The 8,679-nt window shown below is 40.2% G+C and overlaps 1 long non-coding RNA gene across 3 annotated transcripts; it reads right to left on the bottom strand.

Moving 5' to 3' along the window:
• Positions 1-1,520: 1,520 nt before the first annotated feature.
• LOC149828807 (uncharacterized) lies at positions 1,521-8,407 on the bottom strand. Of its 3 annotated transcripts, none has more exons than XR_016434343.1 (5): positions 8,302-8,407; positions 4,509-7,627; positions 4,354-4,414; positions 1,956-2,072; positions 1,521-1,864 (listed from the first exon to the last, which is right to left on the bottom strand). It is a non-coding gene; the product is annotated as an uncharacterized LOC149828807 (long non-coding RNA). The 3 variants fall into 3 exon arrangements; XR_016434344.1 differs by having other exon boundaries at positions 4,354-4,403; XR_016434342.1 differs by having other exon boundaries at positions 4,354-7,627.
• Positions 8,408-8,679: the final 272 nt, after the last annotated feature.

Below are 8,679 nucleotides of genomic sequence, written 5' to 3'. Positions count from 1 at the left end.
TCCTAGAGTTCTTAAAAATAACATATTGTTTATCGCTATAGCATAGAAGCAGAGTATAGAGCTGTCACCAATGTTGTGGTAGAAATAACATGGGTTCAGTATATTTTTAGTGAGTTGTGTGTTCTTATGGTCTCTCCTCCTGTAGTTTGGTGTGACAGTGTCGGTGCTACATATCTTGCAACGCATCCTATGTTTCGTAATCGAAGCAAGCATATTGAAATTGATATGCACTTTGTTCGTGAGAAGGTAGCCAAAAAACAGGTATGTGTCAAGAATTTATCTTCCCACGTTGCCAGTATCTCAGTTTCAATATTTCATGTCCAAACTCAATGTCACATATAAGACTTTCAGCTTAAAGAGGGATGTTAGAGATAATGGTCCAGGTCAAGCTGGACTCTTCCACACGCCCCCACACAGGAAGAATTCCTAATGGTGGGAGTCCTGCAACAATAATAAAAAAGATTGAAGAAGACTCAAAAAGAAGGTTCAAGAAGAAAGACTTTTTAATTAAAGTTGTTATTAGCAAAGAGTCTTATATGACTAGGAGTTCTGGTCCTAAATGTATCCCACGTGAAGTGCGCCTCTGCATTGGACGTCCCCCTTGATCCTCTTCTATAAATAAAAGGCCGCTCTTCTTGAACAGCAGAAAAGAGAGAGTGAGGAACCAATATCATGGACGTAGACCTGCTTGATCGAACCACTTTAAAAATTGTGTTCCATTATTTTCTTGTGTGTTCGTGCTATACAAGCCTGGTATTTTTCAAAGATTATATATGATTAGAAACAGGGAATTAGTGAAGACTCCAATCCATGTTACCATTTTGACAGCTTGAACAGTTTAACCGTTGCACCAAACAATGGCCCTCAACTTTTGGGGGGCATAGAAAGCCCAACTAAGGCCCTGTTTGGAAGCTGAGAGTTGGAGGGGGTATTTGTATTCGGAAAAGTGGAAGTCACAACTCCTGGAATTGTCAATCGGGGAGATGGTCTCGCCTCCTCTCTCATTCTAATTAACTACCTTCTCATCGTCAGTATTCCAAGCAACCACCAGCGTAATAGTTTAACCAAATCTAACCCTAAGTCATCAACTCTTAAACAGAGCTTAAATGCTTATGGATATATCTTAATACTGGGTCTCCTAGCCCCAAAAAGGAATCCATTTGGTGTGATCCCAAGTCACCAATTTCCACAGTACCTCGATCAAGAGTTTAACTTGTAACATTCAGTATCCCCTCGGGAGGTGCCAAGCATCACATAAAGGATGTATCCCAAAACTACATCACTTTCCATTTCTCAGGTTTGATTGGAAAGGATGACAGGAAGCATTCCCTTGGTAGAGTGACAATCTCTAGGAGTTGGAGATACAATCTCAAAAGGGTGCACATGAAGAGGGCACTGGTTGAGCAGAAATATTAATTTTCATCAGCAAAGATAAAAGAAGTTACAAACGTACATAATTTGGTGGCGATTACATAGATTAGACAGAATAAATAATGAACATGTGGGGGAGGCATCACGGAGTTCAATTGAATCTTGCCATGATCGAGAGGCCTTATTTTAATTATAATTTGAACATCCCATTACAGGCAGAGAGGTGTCATGTTGATGCGGAGCTGCGTTTAAAACTCAGGATATCTTCCGCTGACCATAGGAAAAGTTTTTCAATTTGACTTGGCACTGCAACAAAGAATGAATAGCCCAGCTATTGAACCCTTGACCATCAACTTGGAAGCCTTAAGTCGACCCATCTTGCAGGGACTCGGGGGGCAATAAACAGCCTTCTTAAAAGATGAGCTTCTCGCATTATAGCTGGTGTGGTGCAATTCATTTCTCCATATCTAGAAGCAAAGCTGGCGGCGCTGTTCTGCAATGTTGGTAACTTGGTATCAGCTGGAGGGTTAAGGTGAGTTCCAAACTTAGCTCCATCATCTACAGAATCCAAAGGATGTCCTCACCTTTGCTTCCATCAAACGATTGCAACAAGACCTCAGTTGCAAGTGGCGTTACATCAACAGATCTCATGGTCTTTCTATTATTCCTGTTTCTTCTTGTAGCCAGAACAGACTCTCCACCTAAATATCAAAAAATTGAGCAACAAACCTCTCGGGGTGAAAGGAGAACCAAATGCCAATATACCTTACTTGATTGAGTTCAATATATATATATATGAGCTATTGATCCTTTCCTCTCTCTAAACATGAACGATACTTTCATCTAATATAGTCCTAAAAAACACATTAATGAACTCAGATCGAGCAAATATACTCTTTTCTAAACCGTTTAAACACATTAGGATGCGCCTGTAAATGAATGTCAGAGAGAGAGGGAAAGAGTTATGTTGACAGATTAGTGAATCAATTCAATAAAGTAGCGAAGAACGAGTTTGGAGACCTTTCTATCATTTTTGTGGAGAATGAAGCTAAGATTATAGAATAGCCAACGCGTAAACCAAGAAAATTTATCGTTAGCGTTTTCAAATACAGCATAGCGACTTAAGAATGCTGAGACAGATCTTGGTGGATTCGAACCACCATCATCTCAAATACTGCATGCATGATATCATCTCCACAATACTCGGTATTACACTTTTGGGAAACAGAACAGAAAAACCAAAAATGGTTCAAAAATGATTTGTGCCTGGAATAACTAAAAATCACCCGGACTGCCTGTCATGTTCCTGGAATATTTGTTCAGGCAAAAGCCTGCTTTTGCTACAAACTGAAACCCCGAATCTACTTGGCAAGTTCACCCAATGGTGTCGAAATCATATTCGCCAGCCAATACCGAATATAAATTGAATCGAAATGAATCAAGCCAGCTTTTAACTAACAGACAAAACATGTTTTAAAAATTGAAAATATTAAAAAATATTTTCTAACAAATTTTTTATTTATTTAAAAAATATACAAATCTGGTGAGTTGGGAAACGGTGTCCCAATTAGGGATGGCAGGTGGACCTGGGGACAACAACGGAACCCCACCCCGTTTAAACCAAGGATGAAGGGCATGAAACGGGGATGAAGGTTAAAATCTATCACCATGCCGGGATGAACTTACTCTAGATCCCACCCTGCCCCATCTCAATCCCTGCCTTTTACAGCTCCATCCCCAATCCTTTAAGGAATGACTATAGGCCGAGGGAAAAAGAGGCCGGCACCCCCTTTTGGACTGGTGATGAAGGCAGGGGTGGAGGTTAAAAATCCATCGCCGTGCAGGGATGACGGTTCAGATTTTGAAACGGGACACAGGACGAAGGTGGAGATCTTGTCCCCCACCCCGGTCCACAGTCACCCCTAGTCCCAGCTCCCTTTAACCGGAAGCAGATCAGGTCATGCTGAAAATGAGCGTTTTTGCTCATGCGGGCATCTTGGCCGTCTGTTTGCATTTTGGATGAATGCCACGTGGTTTTGTTGACTTTTGAGCTCTTTAAAATGCAAATCGGATGGCCACGGTGTCAGCATGAGCAAAAACGCTCATTTTCAGCTGCTTTTGAAAATTAGATTTTTTCCAAGATCATGTAAATGCAAACCACAACAGCACTTTAAGTTTTAATAATAAACATGGTGCACATTGTGATTGTGAATTTAGTTTAACAATGCAAAACCACTTTTAAACTCACTTGAGAAAGTTGTGTGACGAGGCTGACCCATGTGTCTAGCTTTCACAAGATTGAGCTTTTTCAAATGATAGCCCATCTAAATCCGTGATCAATGTCAATTGCCCCGACCCAGACACAAGGCTCAAAAAGCACTCTATAGCCCTTCTAGAATATTTTCAAGGCTGTCTTGGGGGTTGTGCTACCAGCAACAAATCCCAAATATCACGTTCCAAAAGGACTAATCCTATTCCCCCGACGGCTAAGCAACTTAACAGTACAGAAAAGAAACCCCGTGCCTGCAGAAGAACAGCCGGTACAAAAAGGAACAGCTGTTGCTAGGCAAACCGAACCGACTGAAACTGCAAAGCCCCCGTTGTGATTCCATGTCCAATCCCTAAACAACTGGAAAGTTCAACTCATGCCCAGCCCATCTAAACATGCCAAAATCACCATGAAAAACAAATAACGTTTGAAAAACATTTTTTTTTTTTTGCTTTCTGTAAAATGGCAAAACATTTTTTTAAGCTTTAGAAAGATGGCAACACCTTTTTTTTTTTTTGGGGGGGGGGGGGAGGAGAGAGCAAACTTTTATGCGGAAAGGAGACGAACCCATGAAAACAGACTCAAGTGCTCTACCAAGTTTGAGCTAAAGATCCATATACAAATGCGCTCAAAGATCCATATGGATCTTAAAAAAATGACCACAATTCAAATGAGAAGGCCAGTACTGCATATGGTAAAAATTAGGAACATACCATCAATTAATATATTACAGCAAAGGAAATGCGCATCGCTCTGCTGGTTTCTGCAAAACAACTTGAGAAATTGCCAAATCAACATCTAAGTACTAAATTATTGTCCGATCAAAGATGACCATCAATGCTAAATACTACAGTAGACGAAAAAATACCAAAGCAAAGATACAAGGGACTCAGCCCCAAGCACGGTGGCCAAGCTCCAAAGTTGCACCAGTATTAGAACGTCGTTTCAAAGGACACCGCCAGGCGGCATCACACCATACTCAGCCAGCACCAATCTCTTGCCAACAAGCCCAATAGCAATAGCAATAGCAATACACAAAAAAAAAACAAGGCAGTAAACAGAAAAACAGTCTTACCATATAAAAAGCATCACTGCAGCGGAACAAAGCTTCCTTAACATATAACAAGAAAACAAAAATCACTATGAATTCATTTCGTCACATCCCACAAAAAGAATCCCCAAAGAATCGCATAATTGTGGAACAAAACTTATCCCTATGACCAGCAACCCTTGATATATCAAGTTGCAGTGGATATAAGATAGATGCTGAAATGAAATGGAATCAGGCAGATGATTGGACCATATAATGAAGAAAAACAGACACTAAACAGGCGTGAAGACAAGAGCCAACGGAAGAGATGCCCTGGACGACCTTCCTAAAGAAAACAATTCTGCTTCATCCAAAATCATTACCAGCAGTGGGAACAATTCCTTGGCCACAACTTCCTCCAGGATTTGCATGTTGAGACCACAGAAATCCACATCTTGTTCCCCATGACAGCAGCAACTTGCTCACCAGCATGCCTTCACAGCAACACAGAGTACAGCAATCCACCCACCACAACACCAAGCAATTTCCGTTGGCAACAGCCCCCGTAACATGCGCATCTTGAAACTTCCCTTCAGACAGATGCATACCTCTATGGATACAGACCAAAAACACTGATACAGACCATCGATGCAATCTATTGCTTTAGAGATACATGAGACTGGAAATTACATCCCTATGAAATCAGCCTCAAACTAAGCCCACATGACTTTCAAAACAACGTTATTTATAATCATAACAACAATACCATAATGGCCGAAATGTAGAACAGTACAATCAAATCAGTAGATTCACGCATTGCAACATGCCATACTCATAATGCCTAATTTTGGGGGAATCAAAAGATTGTCACACCTTCCACAAAGGAAAGAAAATCAACAAATTTGCAATCTATAAATGTTTTCAACGCAAAAGGAATGCTCGATCTGCAATATGTAATTCCATGAGTTTTGCATATTTTTACCAAAGTTGAGCCACTAATATAATGCTAGAGAATTTAATTGCCAATCTCGAGGATCTTTTTGCATATAAGGTCTATGAACCAAGCAAACACGAGTATCAGGAATTTCCTTTTTAGCGAAGCATTTAAATTGATGCTACCAGATCATAATAAAATCATTTAACCTTGCATACCTGATGTACCATGTTAAGGAGAATTAAGTTGGTTGAGGTTCGAAAAAGAAAAAAAATGGGGGGGAAGGCAAGAAGAGCAAGACACCTACACAGGGAAGGCCCATAGGCAAAACAGCCCTGGGAAACCCTCCCCAAAACAAAAAAAATGACAACTTTTATTCAGCTTTTTGGCTGATCCGCAAACACAACCCTCTAAGGCACAGCCGCTTCAGCACAACCATTAGCACCCCAACAGGGCATCACTCCCCTAACAAACCCATTCTACCCACTTCCACATAATCACCAATCCATATCAACACCAAGCAACTTCAGTTGGCAACAACCCACATAACCATAGGCATCTTGAAACTTCCCTTCACACAGAAGCATACATCTATGGATACAGACCCAAAACATTGATGAAGACCATCAATGAGATACATAAGGAGACTGGAAATTACATCCCTATGAAATCAGCCTCAAACTAAGCCCACTAGGACTTCCAAAACAAGATTATTTATAAGCATACAGGAACAGCAATACCAAATGGCAGAAACGTAGAACAGCAGTACAATCAAATTAGTAGATTCACACATTGTAGCATGCTATATTCATAATTCCTAATTTTTGGGGAATCAAAAGATTGCCACACCTTCCACAAAGGAAAGAAAATCAACAAATTTGCAATCTATAAATGTTTTAAACACAAAAAGAATGCACGATCTGCAATATGTAATTCCGTATGATTTGCAGATTTGTACCAAAGTTAAGCCACAAATATAATGCTAGAGAATTTAATTGTCAATCTCAAGGATCTCTTAACATATAAGGTCTATGAACCAAGCAAAACCGAGTATCCTGCATTTCCTTTTTAGCGAAGCATTTAAATTGATGCTACCAGAATATCATAATAAAATCATTTAACTTTTCATACCTGATGCACCATGTTAAGGAGAACTGTGAGATGAGCCCACCATCATCAATCGCTTTTATGGTAGCATAACTTGGTTGAGGATAGAAAAGGGGAAAAAATGGAGGGGAAGGCAAGAAAAGCAATACACAGACACCGGGAGGGCCCCGGGCAAAACAGCCCTGCGAAACCCTCCCCCAAACCAAAAAATGACAACTTTTATTAATCTTTTTGGCTGGCCCGCAAGCGCACCCGCTAAGGCACAGCCGCTTCAGCAAAACCATTAGCGCCCCAACAGGGCATCCCTCCCCTAACAAACCCATTCCAACCCCTTCCACATCATCCCCAATCCATATCCAACCATAAGAAAACAACCAACATTTTTCTGACTATGACAGCACAACCATCACACCCAAATCATTAAGAAGAAAAACCCCCAAAGCCATCATCAAAAAATCAAGCATATAGCAAAGGGAAACACCAACACTTAAGAGAATATCAGCACACGCTCACCCACCCTTCCATGGGAAACCAACACCAAGGACACGAGCGATCTTCAACCCATAAGATCATGAACATGGTCACACTTTTAGCAATCCAAGCATTTCTCACCCATCGCCTCTTGAAAACACCACAAAATCCCATCACACCCAAATCTTAAGGAAAAGCCCCAAAGCCATCCTCAAAATCAAGCACATAACTAAGGGAAACACCAACACTTGAGAATCTCAGCACCCGCTCACCCGCCCTTCCATGGGAAACCAAAACCAAGGACACGAGCGATCTTCAACCCACTAAATCATGAACATGGTCACACTTTTAGCAATCCAAGCATTCTTCACCCATCGCCTCTTGAAAACACCACAAAATCTCTCTGATCTCCTGCTTTTGGCTTAAAAAGCAGCAACAAAACAGCCTGCAAATAGCCGAACCCAACCCAATCAACAAGAAACCTGAAGAAGATAGAATCTTAAAATTGAAAGGAAATAGAATTGAAGAAATAGCTAAAGCGCCATTGAAACCAGTCTCGGGCAAATGATACAGGTACAATAAACCAGAAACTAAAAATCATTTCTCGTCTCAGTATTTGAACAGGAACATAATAAAGAGACAAGGAAAATTATCAAAACCAAAAAAATGGTTTACAAGCACGAATACAAAAATTTATTTTAAAATTAATAAATAATTGTGGTGTAGTGCTAGAGCAAAAAAGATAAATAAAAAACAGGTTCATCCTTCTTTAAGAAAAATGGTACTTTCTATTTATATTTATGAAAACTTGTCACAAAACCAAAAAACAGAACTGCTAAACACAAAAACTTGGTATTCAAAATAAACATGAACAGCAAGAAAGCTATTTATGAAAACATCCAAAAGGGGGAAAAGCTTAATCTCAAGTGAACACCGACCAAAAACGAAAAATAAAAACCAAAGCAAAAAAATCATGAAAGAAGAAGAAAATTGTAGACGAAAAATAGAGAGAAACAAAAAGAAAAAACCAAAATCAAGAATGGCCTAATAAACAAAAAAACACAATCAAAGATCCAAAAGAAACAACAACAGCTACACCAATAATAACTATAAGCTTACATAGAAAGGAGAAGATGAGATCGCCATGAAAACCTCCCACGAAGGAGAGAACGGAGAAGAAGAGGCAGCCTCACAAATCCTCACCCACGAAGAAAAAAAAGAAGGTAAGATAAGAATCCCCGAAGGCAGAATTTATAGAAAACCAGGGAGTCGGTGGCCTGCGATCTACGGTCCAGGCCCCGTTGGTGGGGCTTCAAATCTGACGGCCCAGAATTTCTTCTTTATTTCTTTTGACGCTAATCTTTTGCCGGATGCTTCGCTAGCGGTTGAAACGTAAGGTCAATGACCGAGAGGAGAAGGAACCCGGGGTGGCTTTGTTTTCCTTTCTATTTTTAACCTAAAATGATTGTATCGTTAAAAACAATTTAAATAGATCAT

Source organism: Nuphar pumila, chromosome 9 (genome assembly GCF_984573655.1).
Source record: "Nuphar pumila chromosome 9, dmNupPumi1.hap1.1, whole genome shotgun sequence".
Classification (NCBI taxonomy): Eukaryota; Viridiplantae; Streptophyta; class Magnoliopsida; order Nymphaeales; family Nymphaeaceae; genus Nuphar; species Nuphar pumila.
This window is presented reverse-complemented; position numbering and strand designations above follow the sequence as displayed.